General features: G+C 43.8%; 1 pseudogene across 1 annotated transcript in view; it reads right to left on the bottom strand.

Annotated features, from left to right (window-relative positions):
- The window catches only part of LOC144753877 (keratin, type I cytoskeletal 12-like), a 91,779-nt pseudogene extending 66,937 nt beyond the window's left edge, over nt 1-24,842 (bottom strand). Inside the window, exon 1 of the transcript XR_013594585.1 lies at nt 24,399-24,842. The product of XR_013594585.1 is annotated as a keratin, type I cytoskeletal 12-like (transcript). The remainder of the gene's footprint in view (nt 1-24,398) is intronic.
- Nucleotides 24,843-27,012: the final 2,170 nt, after the last annotated feature.

The raw sequence follows: 27,012 nt of genomic DNA, 5'->3' as shown, positions 1-27,012 counted from the left end.
GAGATGCTGTAATGAAGTGCTCAACCAGGGGAGCCCCTTGTACTTGACACCTGATTCTACTCATATGTTGCAACATTCATGTTTTGATTTTTTGTTGGGTCTGTCCTATGTAAATGAGTTGACAGGGACAGACTATGGCGTACACAACATTGGTTGAATTACAGTTTGTATGTGTTTTCAGATGTATTTGCTTGTTGTGGAAAGAGAATACTTTAGTTTGGATTGTTGTTTCGCAAGCCTTGCAGCTGCCACATCTGAAATGTCCAACTACGGGTGGTAGATTCCATAAAGTCGTTACAGTGGGGTCCTCCGGGGTGGTTAGGAAGGAGCGCACCACCTGATCTTTGACACTTTTCGCTTTTCTGAATGCGTGTAAAGGTTTGGATGGTTGTTCAATGTCATCAGATATTAAGTCACAATGATGATTAATTATCTTTCTGATTTTGTTGCTTTTTGTGTTAAACGTGGTAACACATACTATCCTGTTGTCGGATGGATCCTTGTTGCTTTTTGGAGTCAAAAGTTCCTCACGTGGGTAAAACCAAGCTCTTTTTCGTGATCGCTTGATTAGGCGTCTGGGGTAGCCTCTTTGTGTCAGGCGGTTGGAAAGTTCTTCAGATTCAGTGAAGTAATCATCCTTGTTAGAGCAGTTCCTGCGGATCCGCAGGAACTGCCCGAACGGCAGATTGTCCCGGAGGGCTCTGGGATGGTGGCTCTGATAGTGAAGGAGCGAATTCCTCTCGGCCGGTTTTCGATAAAGTTTAGTGGATAGTTTCCCCGATTCTTCATATATACTGAGATCCAGAAAGTTGACCATGTTGGTATCAGATTCGATGGTAAATTTAAGAAATTCTGATTGCCCATTCAGCCAGACGAAGAAAGCATCAAGTTCTTCTAGAAGTCCATGCCAGACGATGAGGATGTCGTCAATATATCTCATCCAGAGACTGAGATGGTCTCTGAATGGATTGACGTGATTCAAAATGGTTTCTGCCTCAAAAGCCGCCATATATAGAATGGCCACATCCGGTGCAAAGGGAGCTCCCATCGCCACTCCCGATGTCTGGATATAGAATTTATTCCTGAAGACGAAGAAGTTTTTGGTCATCGCTATTCGTAGCAGGGCCACGATGAATTCGGTGGGCACCTGCACTGGTGCTGGTCGTTGTTGTAGACATCGTGTAATAACTGTAAGTGCTTCCTGTTGCGGAATAGATGTATATAGTGAGACTACATCACAAGTGGCCAGTCTCTGTTGTTGAGGATCATAGGTCAGATTGTCTATGATGTTGATTGTATGCATCGTATCCCGTAAATACGTCGGTGTGGCTTCAGCCAAAGGCTTCAAGAAAAAATCGATGTATTTACCCAAGGGCTCAAGGATCGAGCCACACCCGGACACTATAGGTCGGCCTGGGGGCTTTGCCATATCCTTGTGGATCTTGGGTATCGTGTAGATTGTCGCTAGTCGAGGATGTTGTTGATTCAAAAATTGGAATTCGCTTGGCGACAGGAACCCTAGATCTAGCCCAGCTTGAGTTATTTCTTGGATTTCAATTGCCAGGGCTTTGGATGGATCCGAGCGAAGCTGTTGATAACTTGTTCCATCGTTAAGTTGGCGAAGAATCTCAGATTCATACGAGGTTAGATCCTGTACCACAATGGCCCCGCCTTTGTCCGCGGGTTTAATCACAACCTGGTCGTTCCGGGACAGAGACTGTAGTGCCATCTTTTCATTTTTGCTCGTGTTGTACTTCACAAAGGGTTTGGTGTTTAGCACTTCTTGCACATCTCTCCATACTACAGATTCGTACGCCAGAATCTTGTGAGACATACTACCTGAGTACGGGACAAATGTAGATGGGGGTCTGAGACCTGTAATTGATAAGTCAGTTTTTGGTGTTGAGTTTCGGAAAAAATATTTTAACCTGATTTTCCGGAAGAATTGATACAGTTCAGTACGAATAGTGAATAGATCAGGATGATTGCTGGGGACGTATGATAGTCCCTTACCCAGTATATTGATCTCGTCTTCATTCAATCTATATTTTGATATATTGACTACGGGGCTGGTGGTAGTTGGCGGTGCGCCTCCCAGTAGTTTAAGCTCGAAATGGCCAGTTGTTGGTGTTACCATCTGTAGGTCTTGTTGCGGGTCGTGTGTTCTCCGTGCTGATCTTGTTGGAAACTGACCTGTTTCGGTGCTTGGCCACGTGCAGCATCCCAACCGCTTGTGTGAGGTTGTGGACCCCGTTGTTGGCCACGTCGCCAGTTGTTGCCTCTGCCTCGCGAAGGGCGCCATGGTGCCTGGCGCTGGCCCAAAAAAGGATTATATTGCTGTTGTTGTGGGTATTGTCCGTAGTCTGGATAGTTGTATTGGTAGTTAGGGCCGGGTTGTTCCTGCTCGCCCTCCGAGCTATAGGATGAATCGGAGAAGGTTGGATAATAACGTCTTCCCCTGGTGGATCCGCGCCCACGGTTCGTAAAACGCCCTTGGGTGTCTTGACGAAAATAATCTTCCTGTAAGTACGGATAAGTCTTTTTTTTGTCGTACAACCGTATGTCTCGGGCTAATTTTTCTAGCTTACGGTTCTGGGTGGTCAAATCAAAGTCTTTGAGTGTTGCCTCAAGGTTTGTCAAAGTTTCTTTAGCACTTGAAAAGTTCGAATCGGCTGCTATCTCTGCTTTAAGAGCCTTGATTTCAGCGGCAATTAGGTGGACTTGTTCCGTAGCCGTCTCCACCCCCAGCACCATCCAATGCCGGGAGCAATTGTTGGCGACGTGACTGAAGCCCTCTCTGAATTTGGGCACTTCAACGAATATAGCTGGTTCAATCTTTATTTGCAGTCCAATTGGAATTATGTTTTCTTTGAGGTACCTTGTCAGCAGATGTCCATGCCAACGAGTGCGTACCAGTTTCTTCTCAAGGCGCTCCAGCCGAGAAATGTTATCCTTCAGTGAAAAATCGATAGTGGGAATTTCGGAAGAAATGAAAAAATTGTCAGGATTGTCCAACAGTTTGTCGATATAATCCTCAGAATATGAGAGGAGCTCCCTTTCGACCATTGTGTGCTAAGTCCAACTAAATTGGAAAGGAAGTGAGAACCTCGCAGACCGGCGTCTGCCCAAGGAGGTGTATGGATGTACGGGTTATACCCAACAATAGTTACTGGAACCTGGGTAGACTAAGCGATAAGAGGAAGGGGTTCCAGCTTAATGAGACAATTTGTAAAAAGAATTTCAATTACTGATTTACACAAACACTGGATGCGTCCACATTGTTTTAATCACAATGGGGAAAAAAGATGCACATCATACATTAGACAATCAATCAATATATTGAACAGTGCCCCGGTTAGGGAGGGTGGGGGAGTGAGTGATAGCAAGTGAGGAAAAAGTGATAGGAAGTGAATATCGTGACAGAATAATCAATGAATAGAGAGTAAGCTGTAGAACTGTTACATATTCTGTACATAAAAGACTTAAAAGTTCAAAATCATTGTATTTACACATAACATACTCCACATAGATTCAAATAAATGAAAAGTTAGGACATGGAGTTGTCATAAAGAACAGGCGGGTTGTCGACGTTTCGACCCCTCAGGAAATGCAGGTAATTGTTATTGTCCTTGCCGTGGGGTCTTCATCAGGACGGGTGGTGGGGCAGGTACCTATTTGATATATGCGTTCAGTTAGTTAACTAACAAAGGATGTGTATAATAACATCATCTGTAAGGAATAGCGACACAATTAATTAGCGTATATGGACCGTGGAAAGCAAGGGAGTATTAAAGTATCCGACCAAATTACAATTGACTCAGGCCAATTCGTGGCAATGACTAGGAATATATTAAGTATCGCAGAGTCGAATATCATAGGTTATTTATGGATATATACATATAATCAAAATTGATATTTAATATTTAAGGAGTCTGGAAACAGGGAGCGGCGCGAAGAAACTGGCAGCAAGTTGGACTGGGTGGGCAGGGCAACTATAAACAAGAACCCATTACCTGTATCGTGAATAGATACGGTATCTTTGTATGGAACTTCCTTGTTCTGGTATCTAAAAGGAGCATAATATAATAAAATCATCAATGCACCGTGACATGATTCTACACGTATTATCCACATATTCATGTGGCAGCATGTTGTAAAAGTGGCGAGAAACAATCGTTTGGGAGCGAAACTCACCGTGATCAGGCGTTCGAGACGCCTACCTCGGAGGTAATTGGGTTGGTAGAATAACGTACCGCAGTATGCGTCAAGTACTGAAATAATAAAAAGAAGAAAAGATAGCACGTGAGTGCTTAGCTGGACGCATAAACTAAATCTGCATCTACACATCATTTTGACCGGCACTGGAGGTGCCTGTGTTTCAAAAAAGGCGGGGGTGTGTGCCTCGCATCTACACGCCAGTGGTAGTTGCATTGGTACTAAACTCACCGGGTGCCGAATCAATCGTGCATCTTGACGGTCGACTCCGCAATAGCAATGGCGAGTCGGACTTCCTGGTTGATTTAATCTCCAAGGAGATAGGATCATGTGGTGGGGCTAGAGCTAGATGAGGGACTAACTGCAGGAGAGGATGGGGGCCATATTACAAAGGTGGACAGCCTTTGTTTCTGGGCCTAAGGAGTAAAGACTCCCACCCCAGGAGTCCAGAAACATGTCTCATGGTGGCAGGCTGGTGTGTACCAGTCAGGGAACCGACCAGAGGCTGGACATTTTTCAGGTGGCATCTCTAAGATGCCCTCTGAGTGCATTATACATTAAATACCACACTGGCATCAGTGTGGGTTTAATGTGCTGCGAAGTTTGATACCAAACTTTCCAGTTTTGAGTAAAGCCATTATAGTGCTGTGGAGTTCGTAATGACAAACTCCCATCCCAGCACCATATACTCTTAATGGCATTACTGTTATGTTATGTTATGTTAATATGCATTTATTAAGCGCTCGTACGCCCAAGGGCTTCATGGCGCTATAGAAGAGAATACAACACAGCAGTTAAAAGTGGTAATAATGAGAAACTCAGCAATAAGCCTGTGAGAATAGCCAGGTTTTGAGGGAGTGTCTGAAGTTGAGAAGGTTACCGCTCAGTTTCAATTGAAGAGGAAGGGAATTCCAGAAGGTGGCTGCAAGATGGTCAAAGCAGCAACCACCTAGGCGCTTCCTTTTCTAAGATGGAACAGTCAGTAAAGATTTTTGAGCGGAACGTAGATTTCGCGATGGTTTGTATCTGAGGAACAGATCTTTTATAAATTTAGGGCCAGAGTCTTGTAAAGATTTAAAAAGGATACACCCTGTTTTAAATGCAACTCGCTGCGCAACAGGCAGCCAATGTAAGTGTTTCAGCCCAGGTCTAATAGATTGTCTTTTTGAAAGTCCCAGAATCAATCTGGCCGCCTGATTCTGGACCATCTGGAGACGTTTTAACTCTCCAGTTTGGAGCCCCAAATAGAGACTATTGGAGAAATCCAGTCGGGACAGGACCAAGGCAATTATGACCTGGATGAGGGCAGCCTGTGAGGGAAAGCAAGCAATTTTTCTTATTTTTTTTAACTGAAAGAAACTGGAAGACACTACCGCGCCTACCTGTCTTTTCAAAGAAAGATCCTCACTAATTAGTACACCCAGACTTTTAACTGAGGACGATCTAGAAGGTGGAGCCCCCATGCTAGATGGCCAAAAGCATTGGCTCCAACTTAATACGCTCTGCCCAGGCAAGACCAATTCAGTCTTGCCTGGGTTGAGTTTCAGATGGTTACAACTCATCCAAACCTGAATGTGTGACATGGTGCATTACTGCACTTACAATGTCTAAGAATTGGTCTTAACACTGTACGGGTGGCTGACCCACGCCAGGGAAGTGGTTGTAGACATGGCACACAGGCATGTGTGCCATATCGACTATTCACTTTGTTCTGCACCAAAACACGCAGCCTGCAATGGCAGTGTGTGTGTGTGTGTGTGTGTACAGGTACAGGTCCTCCTAGGGTGGCACAATAAGTGATGCAGCCCTTAGAGGCCTTCCCTGGCCATAGTGCCCTTGGTACCCATGGTACCATTCACAAGAAACTGACATGTGGCCAGAGAGTTGCCAATTGGGGGTACAAGGTACAGTTTTGATAAAGAACACAGGCCCTGTGAACCTGGTTGGCAGGGACCCAGGGCACATCAAGTCATAGTGCATCAGTAGTCTGGCAAGAAATGGGGTGGAAACTGCAAAAGAAACCCAGCTTCCTACAGTCAGTACTAGCAAATAATGCATAGGGTCCATTGCGAATACCAACCCAATGCATCTCCTCCTTTGAGGTCTTCCAATGTTTGTCTGACCTTACACACTATTTATTTGTCAATACTCATATCAACCTATGAATCCATCCCTGGCCACCAGCAATGATTCCTTATTGGTAATTGCTCCTGGACGTCCTCCATGAGCTGGTTTCACTAATTTCCTCCTTGGGACAAAAGATGGTACAAATACATCATGCCTCATAAGCATTTCTCCTTCAATAGTTAATTCATCTGCTATTTGTAGATAACTTCATAAAGTCTTGCCCAAATTTTTAATCGGTGGCCATCCATTCACAACATATGTTTAAATTTGGTTCAACGCAGAATCCTTTCTTATTGATTCTACCCACTTAGCTTCAGATATACATCCCTCACAACAATCAATAGTATCTACCACAGACACTAAACATTCTTATTCAGAAACACTTATGTTTTCTTCGGAATCCTCAATTAGCGATCTTGATAACCAATCTGCTCTTATGTTCAATACTCCAGAAGTGAATTGAACTACAAAATTTTACTCTTGCAATTTTAACATTAACCTGGTCAACCTTGATGATGCAGTTGCAGTACCTCTAGCACATCCATCCAACATAAACAGCAACAGTTTGTGATGAGTCACAATTTCAAAGCTTTTCCCTTACAAATAAATTTTCAACTTTTACAACGCCCAAACGCTGGCCAAAATTTCCCTTTCAATAGACCTGTATTGCTTTCACGATTCCCTTAATCCACTGAGATGAAAGCTATGGTGTATTCCCTACTATACACCACTTGATCTCAAACTCACTATATGTGAATTTGAGATATCAATGTAGGTTGCTGTAGGGGTATAGTAACTTGTTTTAAAAATTGGACTAGGTTTTGTGTCTTAAAAACGAACTAAATAAATTGTATGGTTTTTTTTCCTGTGGGGACCTTGGCTCTGAATTTATCTTTTTTGCACCTGGCACTTTTTCATGCACTAGACCCGGCGCTCTCCGGCTGTTAGCGCGGACACGCCCGATTCCTGTGTCAGCGCTCTAGTTTCTTTTTCCTCCGCCTATTTAAGCGCCATGCTGGCGTGGACGCGCAGCAGGTGCGCCGGCAGCATGCTGAAGGCGTGCCAAAGGCAAGCCCGTCTGCCCCGTCCGCGCTCGGCCTGCGCTCAGCGCCAGCCATCCATCCAACATAAACAGCAACAGTTTGTGATCAGTCACAATTTCAAAGCTTTTCCCCTGCAAATAGCTTTTCAACTTTTACAACGCCCAAACGCTGGCCAAAATTTCCCTTTCAATAACCTGTATTGCTTTCACGATTCCCTTAATTAACTGAGATGAAAGCTATGGTGTATTCCCTACTATCCACCACTTGATCTCAAACTCACTGTATGTGAGTTTGAGATATCAATGTTGGTTGCTGTGGGGACATAGTAACTTGTTTTAAAAATTGCTCTAGGCTTTGTGTTTTAAAAACTGACTAAATAAATTGTATGTTTTTTTTCCTGTGGGGACATTGGCTCCGATTTGATATTTTTTGCACCTGGAACATTTTCATGCACGAGACCCGGCGCTCTCCGGCTGTTAGCGCGGACAGCGCTCTAGCTTCTTTTTCCTCCGCCTATTTAAACGCCCTGCTGGCGTGGATGCGCACCGGGCGTGCCAGCGGTGCGCCAAAGGCAAGCCCGTCTGCGCCCGTCCACGCTCGGCCTGCGCTCAGCGCCAGCCATGCTGCTCGTAATGCAGGAATTCAGTGCTACACTAGTGAGACCTTGCGGAGGATTGGTGAAGCTCTGAACAAAGAGGTAGGAGCACTGAGGGCTGAGGGAATTATAAATTTGAATGTTGAGTTTAGTAGGAGGGAGGCTTTGAGTTGTGTACTATTGAATGTTCGCTCCATCCCCAAACACTGTACAGAGATTCAACTACTTATTGAGGTACATCAGTTAGATGTTGTATTCATGACTGAAACCTGGACATATCATGATTCGGAGGTTGATCTGGGGCAGGCGTGCCCTCCTGGATATAAGGTCTTTCACAAACCTAGAGAGTTTGGTAGAGGAGGGGGGGTCAGTATAATGTTTAAAGATAGCTGAAATTTTGCCCCTTTGGAGGTTGATATGGTGGAGGGATTTGAGCTCCTGGGGTTCTCCTTAAAAGTCACCAAGGGACATTTGTTAGATGGTATAGTATGTTACAGACCTCCTGGCCTTGTTAATATGCTCCATCTGCAGGCGTTGATTGCTGTGATTGATAACTTGGCTATTACGCACTCAAGAGTTCTTATAGTTGGTGATTTAACATGTGGTTTAATGGCAATTTGGACACTGGGCTTTCGACTCTTCTCCAATCTTGTGAGAATCTTGGACTCTGTCAAGGGGTGTCGGAGCCTACACATAAAGGGGGGCAGATGTTGGATTTAGTTTTTAGTGAGGAAAATGCCATTGGGCAGATAAAGGTACTTCTGATGGAGTGGACTGACCATTTTTTGGTTAAATTTCTGACATGTGTTCTATTAAAGAAACTCCTGCTAATGGGGTAGTTAGGATTTTTTTAAACAGGGACTGGAAGAGGGCATTAATGAAGATAACGTCCTCCCCTACATTTACTATTAATAAGGCTTTGGATATCGCCAAATCATTGAAGGCGAACTATGTAGAATTCTGTAGTGATATCATGGCGACTGTCAATCAAATTGCTCCTCTGAAAGTATGCAAAATTAGAGGCAGAACTTCAGCCAGATGGTTTCATGAAAATCTTAAAGAATTAAAACTGAAATGTAAACAGGCTGAACGGAAATGGCGAAAGCACTATGTAGATGAGGATAAGATTGCATGGAAAATAGCTATATCCATCTACAAAAAAGCAATCTTCTCGACAAAATCAAAATATTTTGCAGACACTATTCTGAAATCTATATATAAAAACAAAAGTATGTCTGTCTGTATGTCTGTCTGTTTATTTGTCCTTTATGCCTTACTACACCATTCATCCGATCGCCATGAAACTTTGGGAAGTTGTTGAGTACACTCCCGCAAAGTTTTCTGGCATAAACGTTTTTTAAATATCGGCCCCCAAGGCCCTCATAATCTTTCGAATACTGATGTACGCACCAGATGGAAAAACAAAAAATCGTGTAACCACAAGCACTCGAATAACTAAATAGAATTAAAACACCATTCATCCAATCGCCATGAAACTTTGGGAAGTTTTTGAGTACACTCCCGCTGAGGTTTCTGGCATAACTTTTTTTTAAATATCGGCCCCCCAGGGCCCTCATAATCTTTTGAATACTGATGTATGCACAAGACGGGAAAACAAAAAATCGTTTATTCACAAGCACTCGAATAAATAAATAGAATTAAAACACCATTCATCCGATCGCCAGGAAACTTTGGGAAGTTGTTGAGTACACTACCGCGAAGGTTTCTGGCATACTTTTTTTAAAAATATCGGCCGCCCCAGGGCCCTTATAATCTTTCGAATACTGATGTACGCACCAGACGGAAAAACAAAAAATCGTGTATCCACAAGCACTCGAATAAATAAATATAATTAAAACGACACTTTGACATTTTTTCCATATTAAAATGAATAAGTTTCAATAAAAATGACACAATGTAAATTGAATGTTATCATAACGAGTTTCCTTGAATTTCCTTTCTTCGGAGATCGCAGCAACGCACGACGGGTAAGCTAATCCTTTAATAAATCTAAATGTGTCTTTAGTTTGGTCAACGAGATTGCCAATCCTAAATGCTTACAAAATGAGATTGTGCTATCTCGGGATGTCTGTGATAGACTGGCTCTCTTTTTTGAGGAAAAGATTAATACCATCATAAATGGACTTACAACTACTTCAGCAGTAGCAGCCGGCTGTACTAGCAGACCAATCCCCATCTCTTCTCCGGGTGTGGGAAAGACGTCATGTCTAGAGGCGGAAACCGGGACTGTGACTCTGGGTATTTTGGACCATTTTGAATTGGGTTGGCTTTGGGGGTTTCTTCCGGCTCCCCACTAGACCCTCTCCCTCATACAATCTGGAAGGAATTTGCTTCAGATCTGTTTCCTAGTCTTAGACAAATTTGTAATTATTCACTCTCCAGTGGGGAGGTGCCCTCAAGCTGGAAACAAGCTGTGGTTACACCTCTTCTTAAGAAGGCTACTCTCAATCCAGCATGCCCAGAAAGCTATTGACCTGTCTCCCTCCTACCTTACCTAGTGAAGATCCTGGAACGCTGGGTCAGCAGATCCCTCTCTGTGTTTCTGGAGAGTAACAACAAGTTGGCGGATGTCCAATTTGGCTTCCGCCCAGAGCACGGTACGGAGTCTGCTTTGGTGACCGTGATGGATGATCTTTGGTTGTTGGCAGACAAGGGGCCATCTGCACTATTAATATTGCTTGGCTGTTTGCCGCCTTCGAAACGGTCAACCATAGTATTCTGCTAGCCCGCCTCGAGGAGGCGGGAGTGGTAGGTGCATCTTTGGCTTGGTTCTGGTCTTATCTTTCGGGTAGACGTCAGGCGGTGACCCTTCCGCCGTTTCAATCTATCTTCACCGATATTGGTCATGGTGTCCCACAAGGGTCTGCTATCAGTCCGATTATGTTTAATGTTTATCTTAGACCTTTCATTGATATAACTCAGGCCCATAAGGTGAAGCTGATAAACTATGCGGACGATATCCAGATCATTCTTTCCCTGGACAGCTCTCAACCTTCGGCGCTGGATGATTTTCATGCGTGTATGCGTGATACTGCGCAATGGCAATGGCTTAATTTTTTACAATTCAATTCCGAAAAAAACGAGATAGTGCATTGCGCAGTAGGGAAGGTGTCTCTACCTCTCCCCTACAACTTCTGGCCACTAGGTACCTCCGTTCCCTTGGCTCCGGCCAATATGGTCCGTAACTTGGGGGTTCTGTTCAGTGCTAATCTGACCCTGGAGGCACAGGTGAATAAAACAGCAGGTTGCTGTTTTGGGTTGATTAGAGCCTTAAGAAAGATTATTTCACTGCTGCATACCTCGGCCAGAGCTCTAGTAGTGCAGGGCGCAATTTTAAGTCGTTTAGACTATTGTAATGCCCTGCTGCTGGAATCTCCTAAATACTTGATCCAACGTCTGCAACGGGTTTAAAACATGGCGGCAAGATTAGCTCTAGCCAAACCGCAAGACTCGTCCGCTTGGCTGAGCTACGTTGGCTACCAGTGTTGCAAAGAGTACAGTTTAAGTCATTGTGCATTGTGTTTAAGGCCTTGCATGGCCTTGGACCAAAACCTCTGCAAGAAGAACTACGCTGGTACATTCCTACTCAACATCTTTGCTCTTCTTTGGCCCGGTTGGCGCACATTTCTAGATTCAAGAGGGTCAGAGTGGGTGGCTGTGCCGTCAGCATTGCTGCAGCAAGGCTGTGGAATGAGCTACTACCTGATATTAGACAGTGTAATTTCCAGCTGCTGTTCAGGAAAAGGATTAAGACGTGGCTGTTTCCTAGAAATTTGATTCTGTCCTTTGATTACTGTTTTTCCTCATTATCTGTCCCTGTCTCTCGGACTAATATTGGTCCTCTAAATCACGTACTGTAATGCCAGGGTACCCATGGGGTGTTTGTTGCCCTTAATAAATCCTATATACATACATACATACATATTTGCCTGAAAACTGCTCCTAATCCTATGCTGCTGGCATCTACCGTGATGATATGGTTGTATGACGATATCCTGCATGTTTTTAGCACGCATGCCTTTACAAAGCCGGCATTAGAACAAACCCGTTGTTCTGAAGCTTTCCTTTAGCACGCAAGTCATTACAACGACTTGCCTTAGGTGGGTCCTGAACTTTAGAATAGTATCATTTACTATTCCAACTCCAGTCTGCGCAACAGTAGGGAAGGTGTTGGATTTAAAATCCAACACCACTCCACCAATGCACCCCTTTAAATCAAGTTGTTGTAGCCACTTGCACGCTAAATGAATGCATGTTTACAATGCATTTGTTCTATTACCTGCCTTGTGAAAGCACAACGTGATCCCAGCTTTGTTCTAAAGGATGTTTCCTAATGTTATTCCTACATTTGCGATCATATGTCCTAAGTGCTGGTGCTTTCAGAATGGCTTGTTTAATTCTTTGAAAAAGTTTTTCTTGGTCTATACTCCAAATATTGTTTTCTTTTTCAACAATCTCCTTAATGGCTCCACCAGCAAAGCAACAAAGCATATCTATGAATGAAACAGGCATAGTACCAACTCATGCATAGGAATGATTTCAAAGAATCTTTGTTAATAGGTATGGGTCATCTTTTGGTGTGATACCTGCACCAGACACCATATGCCCTAAGTATTCTACTTTAGTTTGCGAAAAAATGCATTTGGATTACTAACTCATACCTCTGTTTTCAAGAATTTGCAAAACCATATCCCATATTTCATTATGTTCTCTCATAGTTTTAGCATGAATCATAGTGTCATCTTGAAAGGTCTGGACACCTTGCATGTAATGAAAAGGGTGATCCATTATTTTTTTCAATACACTGGCAGTTGATGCCAGACGGAAAGATAATCGTAAATATCAGAAGGCTCCAAAAGGCTTAATAAAAATAGTAGCTAAACCTTCAGATAGTCTTACTTGGTGATATTCAGACCTTAAATTGATTATTGAAAAATATGAGGATCCTATGACCTAATTAAGTATTTCCTGTATTTTAGGGCGTTGGTGGCAATCTATTATTATAGTTTTGTTCCTTAAGTTTTGGACCATAAGACTGCACAAAGCCAAATATATCCCTTTTTTTGTGATCACCACTGCTGCTACCCCTTCAGAAGAATCATTAGGTTCAATAATGCCATCTCTTTACAAAGCGCAGTAAATAAATCTTTTAATTATTTTCTGACAGATAATGGTTCATGCCAAACCTTACGGGACACTGGTATGGCATTTTCTTTTAGCATGATATGGTGGTTAAATCCTTTTATACAACCGATATGTAGTAAAACACTTTACAATGTGTTCTAATACTTTTGTTTCTGCAGCTATACATTTTGTTCCACACTAATAACAAGCATATCACCTAACACTATAGGTTCTGCTGATCCTGGTTTGAGCAAAATACAGCTTACCGAGATCTTGTCATCTTAAAATATCTCTTCCACTAATAGCCACATATATTTTCATTTTTATGGACCACACTTTTACTCTTTCGCTGCTGGGCCTCCCCGTGATAAGCCTTTTTTGGCTATTTGGGGTAGTTTGCACTTAGGCCCCCGGTACTGTTTTGACCACATAAGGTACCCACGCCAAATGTGCGTCCTTTTCTTCCAACATCATGGGGATTCTAAAGGTACCCAGGGTTTGTGGATTCCCCTGGAGGAGACCCAGAAATTAGCCAAAATATAGCTAATTTCTTTTTTGTGTGTGGAAAACTTTGAAAAAAAGGCTTCATATGAAAGCGTCTGGCTTTTTCCCTGCAAATGGTATCAACAAAGGGGTTGTGGTGTTGAAATCACCATTTTCCCAGCTTTCAGTGACAAGCAGACTTTTGTCAGAAAACCAAAACTTTTTACACAGTTTTGGCATTTTTCGGGGACATAGCCTATTTTTGCTATTTTTTGTGCTTTTAACCTCCTTCCAGTTAATGGTAGAAATGAGTATGAAAGCAGTAATGGATCCTGGAAAGCTACAATTTTACCAAAGTTGACAACATTCTGAATTCAGCAAGGGGTCATTTGTGTAGATCCATCAAAGATGAATATAGGAAAAAATTTAAATTAGTTGAGAAAAACAGCCCTTTGTGTCAACGTTTCCATCTATAACTTCTTCTAATTATGACAGCTATTTGGACGCAATATACCATTACATCCGCTGGACCTTTCTGGTTGTGGAGATATATAGGACTTGTAGGTTCATCAAAAACCCGATCAACCCGGACCCAATAACTGAGCAGTGTCTTCAAATGGTTTTTAATTATGTATCGGGTATATAGCAATTAATTTGGGAAAATAAATACATGGAAAAATCGGTATGAAAGACACCTATGTATTTCTGAAATTGGAACAAAATATAGTGTTTAGAAACAGTAGATATTTGCACAATTCTGAAATTGTGAGTAACCATACTAGCATGAGAATTATAGGTCATTTTTCAAAATGACTTCTTTTTTCCACATTGTCTTTCATTTGGAATGCAGAAATGTATTGCAAGTCCATAGGTAATAACAGTTGCTCTATAATTCTGTGTTACCCTAAGTCTCCCGATAAAAATGGGACCTCACTTGTGTGGGTAGACTTCATGCCCGCAACACGAAACGGATGAAAGCACAACATGGACACACTTTATTTTTACAGTGAAAACTTACTTTTTTTGCAAAGTCCCTAGCTTTGCCGGCACCTTTTTTTTTACAGGGTCTAGCTATAGATTTTGAACTCTAGCTCTGCCGGCACATAGGGAAACCTAGAAAACGTATTTATTTTTAAAAACTAGACACCCAGGGAAATCCAGGATGGAGTGATTTGTCTGGCTCTCACCAGGTTCTGTGACTCAGAATCCCTTGCAAACCTCAAAATGTATCAAATAAAACACACTTTCCTCACATTTTTGTGGTGGAAAGTTCTGGAATCTGTGTGGATCCACAAAATTCAACCCACCCCGTATTTCCAAAGTATTCTGAGAAAAATGGTACCTCACTTGTGTGGGTGGGTGAAGTACCCGCGACCGGCAAGGGCTCAAAACCTATTGAGGCGAAATCAAAATTACCTATCACAGAACAACCTGGTTTTGCAACGGGGTCCCATGAGTTTTTGGCCCTGGGGTCAGCGGCCATCTAGAGAAACCTACCAAACCCACACATTTCTAAAAACTAGATCCCTGAGGGAGTCCAACAAGGTATGGCTTACGTGGGTAGGCATAGTGGCTGCACCAGGAAATGGCCCAAATCGTACTGTCTAGACTTCAAAATTACCTATAAAAAACTACCTGGTTTGGGGGGGGTGGAGGCACCTGGTTTTTTGGCCCGGGCTCGCCGCCATCTAAGGAAACCTACCAAACCCACACATTTCTGAAAACTTGACACCCTGGGGAGTGCAATGAGGTATGGCTTGCGTGGATTCCCCAATGTTTCCCTACTGAGAATCCCCTGTAAACCTCAAATTTTCATTAAAAAAACACATTTGCAACATATTTTTGGGTGGAATCACAGTGCCGGCAAAAATGTTCTTTCCCACAGCGTTCCTCACAGTCTCCCGAGTAAAATGATACCATTATGGCATTATGGCCAGAGCTGCCGACTTTGGACTGGAGAATCAGGTCTGAGTCTGGGCGTCAGCTCAACAGCATCCTGAGATTTCTGGGCAAATCAATAAATCTTCTGGTGCCTATAAATATTGAATGTGACTGTGTGAAATGTAACTGTCTGCCACTTATGAAAAGCCTATTATGAAAAACTGCAGAAAATGGACAAAGAAGTAAACACAAAACCTTAACATAAGGAATGACAGATACCCATTTACTGGCTGATCTGTACAAAAGAAATCAGAAAACCTACATAAATCGTGGATTCCCTGCTGGAATTGTGTGATCTTTGGTAAACGTTTTCTTTTTTAACCAAATCTTTTTACTTCATCATCACATATGAAAACACTTTCAAATATGTGAGTTCGGAATACCAGTTGTACAAAAACCTATTGTGTTTGATTTAGTAGACTATAGTGGTTTTTTTGCAGAGTTTTATATAGCGCGTTGCTCTATTATAATCTGGGCCATGTAAAAGGTTTACATGACAACTATCGTGCCTCTTAGTTTAGCTCATGTTTAAAAACTATCAATTTTAATAAGTACTTCTCAGTGTCAGTGCTATAATGTGACTTATTAATGTTAAGGCTTTCACGAGTTAAAGAAATATACTTTTTTGAATTATACGTATTTTTCACAGGGTATGTGGCATGATTTATGTAGCATTCATTTTCAGAACTCAGCTCGTTCACAGGCTGTAAGAGCTGAACCAGTCCCTTGCCTTAGCTCTGACTAGGCTCTCCCTGTTCATTTGTTGGCTCTCCCACCTCTAGAGGAGGAGGAGGAACAGCCACTCTCTTCTCAGGCAGGAGAAATGTCCAAAATCTTTCTATTAGCTAGCGGGGTGTGCCAAGGCTGTATTCTGGCTCTGTTGCTGTTTATCATTTATATTAAGAACCTGAGCCCTTTTTCGATCAATGCTACTAGGGATACTCTGAGGATAGCAAAACTGTCTGTACCAGTGTTATTATATGAAGACAATGCAGTACTTTTGAGACAGACCCCGTAGGTTCTCTGGGGCACATGCATCATTGTAGGAATTTGCGATTCCTAAATTGCGAAAATTAAGGAATCGCAATTTAGGAATTGCAAAATCCTATGCATCAATATATTTCAAAAGTTTCAGCGATTCCTTAATTTTCTGTATTTGCGATTCCTTAATTGCGAATCGCAATTAAGGAATCGCATTACATTGATTCCTATGGGCCTAGAGGCCTATAGGAATCAATGTAATGCAAGGCATTCTCATTTTGCGAATTTGCAATTAAGGAATCGCAAAATGAGAATGCATTTTCAAGGGTGCATGGGGGGTGTCCAAAGGACCCCCCCTGCACCCCTGAAATGTCACGTAAGGACATTTTACTCACACACATGTCCCAAGCCCTGATTTTGTATTTAATTTCGAGTGTCTATTTTCGCACTTTTCCCCTGCTTTTAGCGGGACTTGGTTGGGTTTCGCCCCCCTCCCTCTTACCGCACTTAAAAGGTAGCTTCACCGCCGTTTGGCGGGTCCGGGCCCCGAGGGTGGACATCTGTGGGCGCCATCTTGCCTTGGGCTCAGTTTTCCAGCTACGGGCGCCATCTTGGAGCGTCCTCGCGCTCGCGCTGGGATTGGTTGGCCTATTTAAGGCGGATCTACCCTTCAGGCAGCCTTGACAGGTACTAGCACTGCTGCGCACGCGCTGCTGCTGGCACTTCTGGTTTTAAATTGCCCTGATTTTGTATTTAATTTCGAGTGTCTATTTTCGCACTTTTCCCCTGCTTTTAGCGGGACTTGGTTAGGTTTCGCCCCCCTCCCTCTTACCGCACTTAAAAGGTAGCTTCACCGCCGTTTGGCGGGTCCGGGCCCCGAGGGTGGACATCTGTGGGCGCCATCTTGCCTTGGGCTCAGTTTTCCAGCTACGGGCGCCATCTTGGAGCGTCCTCGCGCTGGGATTGGTTGGCCTATTTAAAGCTCTCCTCTCCCGCGCAGCGGGACGCGCAGGTGGGTCGCCCTCGCTTAGCCGGAGTCGTGCCAGAGTCCTGCCCGTCAGCGACGAGGAAGCGCGAGACGTGGCAGGGCTCGACATTTTTCATCTTTGTCACTTCCATCTGACACGCCTCATCAATGTCTATATACTCCCGGGCAGATTTGATATCTATTGGGAATAGGGTTAGGGTCTGCTCATGTTATCCTGTGGACCCCTTGTCCGGCCCATATGTCTGTGCATGTACGGGTTGGTCGCTAGAAAGCCCGACTATGATCCGCTCTCTGGAAGGCGTCAACCAGATCAAACGCAATACCAATTCAGAACAGGGCCTCCGGATCTGGAGTTTAAATGTGAGGTCACTGGGCAAACATCACCAGTTGATATATGACCTCATTGAAAGAGATGATCCAGACCTTTTTCTACTCACCGAAACCTGGCTTCAGGATTCGGATGCCGCTGTTCTGAATCTTGCGTTCCCTCCTAACTATACGATCTTTACGTTAAATCGGACTACCAGAGGAGGTGGCATTGCCATGGCAGTTAAATCTTGCTTTCCTGCTGAATGGAAAGCTCTTGGGCTGCCCGCATGTGAAAGTGCCCTTTTTAAGGTTGCTTTCAGTCATCAGTTTACGTTCAGCGGTATGCTCATTTATCGCCCACCTGGCAATGATTCAGCCTTTAAGTCCGCTCTTGCCGATATGGTAAGCTCTTTGGTGCTTGATTATGCGAATTTTAACATCATGGGTGACCTCAACATCCATTTTGACAACAGGTCATCCACAGCTGTTAACACCTTACTCGCAGACCTTGAAGCTCTTCAATTGGTTCAGCTTGTTACTCTTCCCACCCACATTGGAGGCCATATTCTTGATCCCTTTTTTTCCACTCTTGCGAGGGTGAAGGTGTCCGACCCGATGTTGATGGGATGGACGGATCACCTGCTGGTGGAAGCCTTTTGCCCCATTCACGATAAACCATTTAATCCTGTGGATAGGCCGACTTTGAAAAGGCACTGGCACAAGCTCAAACTTGAAGAGTTCTACAGGTTGCTGGAGCAGAAACCCCTGAGCGCTTCTTTGAATGTGGATCATGGGTACCAGCTGTTCTGCACGTGGATTTCAGACGCTCTTGACTCCCTTATACCCTTGCGCTGGTCGAAAGGTTACTCGAAGGCACCCAGCCCGTGGTATAATGAGTCCCTTGCCGAGCTCAAAAAAACTTGCCGGAAAGCGGAAAGGGATTGGAGAAGATCTTATTATCCTGCCTTGAAAACCCTGTACTTTGCCAAACTTAAGTTCTATCATAGGGCAATTTGCAGAACACGTGCCGCATTTTATGCTCGGGAATTTCTAGCCAGCACCAATCCATCTAAATTAATATTTAAGGTATTGAAAGACCTTATGAAGAAAAGAGCTATCTCGGCAGAGATCTGCACAGACTCCCATTGTGAGAATCTGGCAACTTTCTTCCTGGAGAAAGTACAGAAAATTTACCGAGGTTTTGATCTGTGTCGGCCGGATCCAGAGTTAGTTAACCCTAATCTTTTGGGGTATGAGACCTTGACTTTCTTACCTGACCTATCCACTGAGGCTTTTGATAAACTTAGCCTCAGCATTAAATCAGGCTCTCCTCTGGACCCGCTGAAGCCAGCTCTTATTAGTACTCTTTCTCCGCTGTGTCGAGTTCCCATTCTAAATCTTATCAACATGTCGTTGTCAACTGGAACGATTCCCGCTTTATGGAAGCAGGCGGTAGTGACCCCTATTTTAAAAAAGGCAAATTCCGACCCACTCTTGCCAGAAAATTATCGCCCCATATCTTTATTGCCTTGGATGGCTAAAGTTACCGAAGCCCATGTTAACTCGATCTTGTCAGAACATCTGGCTCGTAATCAGATACTGGACCCCAGCCAGAATGGCTTCCGGCCAGGACACAGTACCGAGACTGCTTTGCTTTACATCATCGAGCATTTACGCCTGGTGCTTGACTCCGGACGTACGGCAGCGCTCCTGCTATTAGATCAGAGCGCTGCCTTCGATACTGTGTCCCACCAGATACTGATTCAACGCTTAGAGGAAGCTGGAGTAGCAGGTACTGCCCTCCAGTGGTTTCGATCCTTTCTCTCGGAGCGAACCTTTAAAGTGGCAATACCACCTTGCCAATCCACCACCTATCCCTTGGATCTGGGGGTCCCACAGGGATCCTCGTTGAGCCCCACCTTGTTCAACCTCTATGTGAAACCGCTAGCTGCAGTCGTCAAACAGTGGGGTCTGACAATGACCTCATATGCGGACGATACGCAGCTGGCGGTGACACTTAGTGGAGACCCTGAAGTGGAGGCCCCCAGATTCCGAGCGGGTCTTGTGGCTGTAGCGAGTTGGCTTCGTACCAATTGCCTTCAGTTGAACGCCACCAAAACTGAGGTGTTGGTCTTGGGGAAACATGTTGAGCTATGGGGAAACCAGTGGTGGCCTCCAGAGCTGGGCATTATTCCTATCCCAGTTTCCGAAGTGAAAAACCTAGGAATCTGGTTGGATCCTGCGTTCACCTTCATAGGCCACACGAAGAGGGTTGCAGCCACCTGCTACGGAATCTTGCGTGGCATAAAGCCGGTCCTGAAATACTTTGACCCCCCCGACCCGGCAGCTCGTGGTCCAGGCATCAATTTTATCCCGACTGGACTACGGGAGCTCGCTGATGATAGGGGTCAATCAGGCCGAGGCATCTAGGCTTCAAAGGGTTCAAAATGCCGTGGCACGAGCCATTGTGGGTCTTCCCAGACATTGTTCTGTGTCAGGTACCATCTCGGCCCTACATTGGCTAACGGTCAGACAGCGGATCAAGTTTAAGGTGCTCTGCCTGTCCTTTAAAATTATGAAACTCTCTTCGCCGCCGGCACTTGCCAATTTGCTCATTCCCTACATCCCTTCGAGATCACTAAGATCAGAGGCTCTTCACCTAGCAGTCTGCCCCCGTTTTAAACTTAGCAGAATGGGTGGCCGCTCGTACCGGGTGCTTGCGGCAGGACTGTGGAACTCGCTCCCGGTACACATTCGAGCTCTGAATGATTTATTCACCTTCAGGCGGGCCATTAAAACTTTCCTGTTTCTTGCTTCCAAGTAGCTGCCTCTTGTTTTTTTTCCTTCCCTTTGTGTGTTATGTTATAGTACCTGTCTAGAGCGCCAGGACGCCCCTTTGCTGGGGCATCTGTGCGCTATAAAAATATAAATAACATAACATAACATAAAATAGAAGTGTAAAAAATGCACTTTTGTGCATTTTTGAAACTTTTTGCAAATTACCATGAAGGTTGACTTCATGTTAACTTTCCCCTTCCTAATTGCGAATTCGCAATTTAAAAAAAATCATGCATAGCATTTAAGAAATCGCATAATTTGCGATTTCTTAAATGCCATAGCAATTTAAGAAATCGCTATAAATTGCGATTTCTTAAATTGCGAAAAATGAAAAAAAAATGATGCATCCCAAAAATGGTTTTTACATTCGCAAACGGCCGATTTTTGCGATTCACACCGTTTGCGAATGCAAAAACCAATGATGCATGTGCCCCTCTGAATGTTAGTCGAGTGTTTTGTAAATTTTATGAGTAATCTGGATTTGCTCCCTAACTTTGGGGAGTCACATGTCATGGCATGTGGCCCTGGAAGGAAAAATATTTCCAAACTATCAGCTGTTGCTCTTTACGCAGCGTGGCCAATTTTCGTTACTTCGGGTTGTTTTTGACCCCATGGAGGAATGGCAGCCTCAGATGTGTAGTTCTCACTTGAAGCTCAGTAGAGCAGCAGGAGTACTATCCCATTTACTTCAGACTGTATGGTGCTGGAGAATGGGGCTATCATAATGTTACCACATGACAGCTAGAGGAAAACCATATATACTGGTGGCTCCTTCATCTCCCCCTACACGTTCTCATTTCATTATTCACTCAGAGCTAAGCCTTGAGTATATATCAGACAAAGCTAGGCTCTGGTCAACATCTGGGCTAACTCAGAGGCTTAAACAGAGAAATCATGTCAGATAGTGTCAAATTAGGTATGGGTTTATTATTCCCCTGGTTGGGCTATGTTTTAAAAACTCTAAATGAATTGAGTTTGCTAGACATTTTAAAAGTACCTACCAGTCTAAATAAGAATGACAAGCCAAAAGTCCATTCAAGTTTCCTTGAGCTTTGTCAATCCCAGAGGCTGCGCATTGAACTTACCAAAAGCTCTATTAGAACACTGGAGTGTTGAGAGCTGCATTGAAGACAATTGAGTAGCTCCGGGTTTATAATGGCTGGTGGAAAATAGCCTTGATCACTCAAAAAAAAAAAATAATAATCTGGACCCGCTTATTTGGTCTAAATATAGATCTATATTTCTGCTTTCTGTTTTTGCTAAAGTGTTGGAGAAACATGTAAACCAACAACTCACTGTCTACCTGGAAATCAATAGCCTGCTTCATTCTTTGCATTCTCTGTTTCGAGCAGGCCATAGCACTGAATCAGCTCTTCTCGGTGTTACTGAGTTCTTGAGGCATCAACTGGATAATGGTGGAGCCGCTGTACTGATTTTATTAGATCTCAATGCAGCATTTGACACTGTAAATCACACCATGCTCCTTCAAAGATTAGAGGGCCTGGGAATAAAAGATGTTGCCCTGTCCTGGCTAAAATTTTTTTGCATGGCCGCACCTTCCAGGTGCACACTAAAGAACATATGTCAAAAACCCACCCCTTCGTGTCAGGCGTGCCTCAGGGATCGAGTCCTTTACTCTTCAACCTATATGTACGACCACTAGCTGAGATAGTGGAAAACTGTGGCCTCACTCTTTTTCTGTTTGGAAATTATATTCAAATTGTGGTATTTCTCTCGACTAAGGACAACCAGAATGTAAAGCCCTTAACTCCTGTCTCTTTCAAGTCTCAGTATGGATGTGTACTAACTTCTTGAAACTGAACGAAGACAAGATGAAGGTCTTGTTGGTGGGTAATCTTCCGAATAATACCTGGGGTCCTCACATGTAGCCTACAATTATTTCCTCCCACTCCTCTAGCTCTGTACCAGTTGTAAAGAACTTAGGAGTCTGGTTGGATGAAAAACTTATCATGAGTCAACAGATTAATAGGGTTGCAGCTACGTGTTTTGGGATTTTAAAATGACTCAGGAAGATCCTTCACTACCTCCCTACTTCTGCCCAGTGAACTGTAGTCCAAGCTTTGGTTATCTCTCTGCTAGACTATTGACTTATTCTTTATCCAGGGGTGTTAAAAACAGTGCTTAAACACCTTCAGACTGTACAAAATGGTGATGCACGCCTCTTCCTCCACCCTCCAAAATGTACCTCTACTGCCATTATGCTAAGGAACTAACACTGGCTGTCCATTGAACGGCGGGGGCAATTTAAGGTGCTGTGCTACGTGCAAAAATGCCTGGCAGACACCGGACCCGGTTACCTTTGATTTTTTGGTGTCTTGGTATAAACTTGGCTGCTCGTTGAATTCCAGTCACCTCAGTCTAGCTGTAATTCCTAAAAATAGGAAATCCCAACAAGGACACGGAGCTTTCTCCTTTCTGGGTCTGAAATATTGGAATGATCTACCTCTTACCGTTAGAGAATGCGATTTACTCTCTCTGTTTAGCAAACTGTTAAAAACGTGGCTGTGCTCATCCTCTGATCATTCCTAAATGCTATAATGTTTTTGAGATTGTTCTTTGGCTTGACCCACTTTCAGTATTGAGCTCAGTGGTGGGAAACCTTCTTTTGGTAGCCATGCGCTTTACAAAATATGCATAATAATAAAGCCTGGAGCTCCAACATTCCAATGTTTGTCTGCATGGTTGTCCCCTTACAATTTAGAACTTTCTATCCTTAGTGGGTGGAATGTTCTAATAGCCTTATAGCCTTTCTGCCTTGGGCTATACCGGTTGTTAAAGGCTCTCTTCCTCGTTATAGGCCCACGTCAACTCGGGTTCAGGGCCTTTTACAACCAACCTTGACAGCAGACTTTATGGCTGTATTATAGATTACTTTACGTACCTGGCTGCTGTGTACTTAAATTTAGAACTTACATTCTGGGAGAGATTTCTTCTTTTTCTTTTCACAGCTGGTACAGTGTGGCATCCCTTGTCTTTTTCAAAGCCTTGTAGTTCCCTTTGAGGGGTCTCTAGTGGTCTGTTTTTCTTAGGGCTGTCAGAGCAAATACTGATGCACTTTATGTATTTTTGTACTTTTTTAGACTTTGTTTCTGTTCTTTTTTAAAGCCTATTTTAAAGTGTTTACAGTTTCATAAGTGCAGGGTTCCACTACTTTCTCTCCTGCTGTTACGTAGTCCTGATATCTGTTAAAAAAGTTTGTTCCTTTCTTAAAGCAGCAGTAAGGTACAGATAATTGATGGAAGGCCAAGCCTTTGGTGAAAGCTATGTTTCTAGCTCCTAGTATATGTTATTCTACCGCACTGAAGCATGAGTTGGCAAGTCCGATCGGCCTTTTAGGTGTTTAACCCATGAGTAATATTTTTAGAACATAGGATTATGTAGTACTAGAGCATGGCTTGGCAAGCATCTTTTTAAGCAGTCACAACATGTCTAACGGTCCGGGACCGAAAAGGTACCTAAGTGAATGTAGCGATGGCTGGATTGTGATAGGTTTGCCCCATCTCAATGCTGCTTTACTGTATGCACTTTACTGTTTATTGCACTTGTTAGATTGCTTTTCACCATGGTGCTATGTAGGATGCACTTTAGTCCTCTGGTATGTTTCTTTTATGGCCATTGTTGTGTCAATTAAAGTATACAGAATTGTATAACATCAATAATATACTATACTACCTTTAGTGCTGCTGATGCTGGTACCCACTCACCCTCTTACCTTGCTCTGCAGGTCGTCGATGATGGCGTAGTACTTGCTGTAGTCCTTCACACTGCTGGTGCTCTGGTGCTTCTCACACCAGCCACGGATCTTAGTCTCCAGATCGCTGTTGGCGGCCTCCAGGGCCCTCACCTTGTCCAGGTAGGCAGCCAGGCGGTCATTGAGGTTCTGCATGACCTGCTTCTCCCCGCTGTTACCCAAGAGGCCGCCATCGCCACCCCCTGTGCTGAAACTAGAGCTACCACCCCCAGCACCACCGCCAAAGCCACCACCGAAGGAGGTCCCTCCAAAGCCACCCCCAGCACCACTACCGAAGGAGCCCCCCCCAAAGCCAGCCCCCGCGGAGCTATACCTGCCTCTGGAGATGCTGAAGGACTCGCCTCCAAATGCACTGCCCTTGCCTGGCAAACTATACAGGGATTGACTGCCGAAGCTCTTCGACATAATAGTGGTTGGTGAGATAGCCCCGAGCTTTAGATGTACCTGCTTTGGCGAGAGCTCAGAAGTACACCACCGCCATTCCGGACTGTCCCTTTTATAGCCAAAAAGGGGTTTGTATTGAAATATGTCCTTGCACACTCCCCGCTCTCCAGGACCACATTCCCGTCCATCTAGATAGGCATCTGCCACTTACCACAATCTGCGCTGATCTGACCATTTGTCTTGGAAACTCTAGGGTAGAGCTAGAAGCATCTCACCTTGCAAGAAAATGGTTTTTATCTTTGAAAAAAGACAAGAGCTGTTGACAGGCCCCTATCAACACTGCTGAAGGCCCACTCTCTGCAAGATTGAGGTAAGCTTGTGGGAGCAGGGATCTGCCAAGAAACAAGTAGAACAAGCCCGACCGCCCACAGCAGATCGCCCACCTGATAGTGATAGGGTGTAGGGCTGCGTTCCATCACAACCACCCACGTGAAACTCCTTTCTTTGCTTTTGCAGCACACTTTTTAAAATATAGTTTAAAGTTATGCATTAGTGAAATGTAACACTTGTAGCTCAGGTGGAAACTATGAGATGGGTCTCGTTGTGTAAATGCTTCTCCTGAGTGGTGACAGTCCAAACTCTTGTTTGCACCAGAAGGTGTTCACCTTCAGTCCACTGCCCCAGCAGTGCACATTCATCAGTCATTGGCAACCCAGGGCTTACCATAAAGCCTTTGGAGTAAGGGCCTTAAACACGAGAGCAGAGAAACTCCCACCATAAATTCAGTGGCATAGCCAGTATGTCATAATCCCTACTGCAAGAAAGAAAATGGACCCCTGGCTGCTGTCTGAATGAAAGATTTCAGCAAAACTCAGGGTTCATCAGTGGGTCCTTCAGGCGCATGGGCCCGGTGCGACTGCAGCTTCTGCTCCAATGGAAGCTACACCCCTGTATGATAAGACAATCCCACAAAATGGTTACTGCCAAGTAAGATGAACACCTCCCAGCAGGTCAAGGTAGACACTGCCACCAGTCATGAACCTTTTACCTACAAATCGTTTTCAAGTGCCTTTGTCTAGTTACTTGAATGGTAGCAAAACAATACCACAGAATGCATTTGGTAATCACACCAGTGTCCATGACTGCAATGAGTGTCTCTAGTGTTCTGGGGGTGTGGTGGTTACCCTGCACCCTATACTCCTCTTATTTAATTCATTTCTAAATTGAATGTGTGTGAGGAGTCCTCATCATATTATTTTATTTTGGTCCAAACGATAATAAAAGTACAGTACAAACATGCATACAGATGGCACAGTTAAAACAACCCCATACATATGACTTCCAGTTAAAATAGATATAAAATACAAGGTACAAAGTCAGCATCTAAAATCATCTTGGGTCTAAAAGAGGCGGGTTAAAAGTACAATTGCCTGGAATATAGTTATACAAACGAACGTGAATAATGCTTGCCATAAAACATATATCCATAGGAAAGAGTACATATTCAAGTTTACCAGGACATGAATGCTAATAAGTTGTAAACGTTAGCTCAAAAGCCTTGGGCTGGAATATAGCTACACAAACAAAAGTGCATAATACTTACCATAAAATATATCATGAACTAGAGGAGAGAGTACACATTTGAGGTTACCAGAATATAGCTGCTAATCAGTTGTGAACATTGACTCATGAACCTTAGTATTTGACCACTCGCCTCAGGTCCAAGCCTTTAATACACCAGCAAGAAGTGACCAGGCACTCAGCCCAGGTATTCATTATGCGTAAGGCTACCTCGCATTGATTAACTCCTGTGTTTCAACAGAGGGGGAGGATTCACAAGGGCCTTGGAGCTTTGTACTTTTTTTGATAAAACAATAAAAAGTGAACCTCGGATTCAACAGAGTTCGGGCAGAAAGGGCAGTTCTCAAGTCCTACTTCGCTACGCTCCCACTTTACAGTAAAGGACCTCAGAGGCAGTGTGCCAATTCAAAAGCATATGTACAAGGCTTTAGCCTCAGCTCGGGTAACCCTATTGTGAGACGTTACCCGGGTATATGCTGTCCACTAATTAAAGTGGGCATCTTGCACCAGTCCAAACAACCCTTATGGTTATTTAAGAGGTCAACGATAACCTTAGAAAGCTATCCAAGTGGTAGCTGTGGAGATCAGCCTTCAGGCTTAGTCTGGAAGG

This window comes from Lissotriton helveticus, chromosome 5_1, assembly GCF_964261635.1.
Source record: "Lissotriton helveticus chromosome 5_1, aLisHel1.1, whole genome shotgun sequence".
Lineage (NCBI taxonomy): Eukaryota > Metazoa > Chordata > Amphibia > Caudata > Salamandridae > Lissotriton > Lissotriton helveticus.
This window is presented reverse-complemented; position numbering and strand designations above follow the sequence as displayed.